At 38.7% G+C, this 1,120-nt stretch overlaps 1 long non-coding RNA gene across 1 annotated transcript; it reads right to left on the reverse strand.

Moving 5' to 3' along the window:
• Positions 1-467: 467 nt before the first annotated feature.
• LOC137235307 (uncharacterized) lies at positions 468-918 on the reverse strand. The gene is made up of 3 exons (XR_010947875.1): positions 882-918; positions 667-823; positions 468-604 (listed from the first exon to the last, which is right to left on the reverse strand). It is a non-coding gene; the product is annotated as an uncharacterized lncRNA (long non-coding RNA).
• Between the last annotated feature and the right edge of the window lie 202 nt (positions 919-1,120).

Consider the following 1,120-nt stretch of genomic DNA (forward strand, 5'->3'; position numbering starts at 1 on the left):
AAGCCCCCGCGATGTCTAGAAAGGCACCCAAAGCATACTCTTTGTGTTCTAGGGACCCCTCTATTTGCTTTACAATCGAATGGAGAGTCGTTTCCGTCGATCTGCCCTTGCAGTACGCATGCTGTGAAGCTGACAGTAACCCCCGAGGTATCCTTTCCCGTAGGTACAGTTCAATCAACCGCTCAAACGTCTTAAGAAGAAACGACGAGAGACTGATTGGCCCGAAATCCTTAGGTGATACATGAGAGCTTCTGCAGGCATTCGGAATGAAAATAACCATAACCGTGTGCCAAGACTTCGGGATATAGTTAAGCCTGAGGCAGTTAGTATAGATGATGGCCAACCAGCGGCAGGAAATCCCCAAAGACATATATGTAACTAAAATTACAATTAACTTCCTTTTGGCATGTTATGGCTCTGAAAACTATCAGAGGGATACCGCAATAGGCAAAAATATGTAGTTTAACTTATGCGGGTATGCATTATTTATATGCTGGAGTTATTTTTGAGATACCGCCTTTGTTTATGCCGGTTTTGGCTCAGTGTTAAATATCTTCTCATGGTGTCTTCAAAAATTCGATCCTGCCTTGCAGTTTGAAAACATCTAAATTAGTAGGCATGGACAATGTAAGTAATGAGATTTTAAAACAATTTAAATTACACTACCAAAAAGTACGCTGTTCACGAGTTTCAGTTTAGATAAAGATCGTTTGCCATGTATTTCGCCCCAGTTCAAATAGAAAAGAACGTTGTCAGAGAAAATTTTTCTCATTACTCCAATAATGTCTGATGATACACCTTTCAGCATAAAGATATATGATTTCTAAATACCGAAAAACCAATTTAAGTTATGAAACACAATTAAAAATATTCAAAAATACCATTGATTCTTGATAATCATCTGAGTCCAACTTTTTCTCAATGTCATAAACTGAATCCAGAGATATTAGTGGCATAAAGACGGCGAACTCGGTGTGAGTATCATTTTCCGTTTCTCCGCTGATACGGGATACTATTTTGTGTGTTTTCTTAATCAGCACTTTTGAGTCAGCACGACTTTGTGTTGAGCCATGACATCTGCCAATACTGGAAGCTGAAAAGATAGCATAAATATTAATGA

The sequence above is a fragment of the Eurosta solidaginis genome, chromosome X, assembly GCF_040869045.1.
Source record: "Eurosta solidaginis isolate ZX-2024a chromosome X, ASM4086904v1, whole genome shotgun sequence".
Classification (NCBI taxonomy): domain Eukaryota; kingdom Metazoa; phylum Arthropoda; class Insecta; order Diptera; family Tephritidae; genus Eurosta; species Eurosta solidaginis.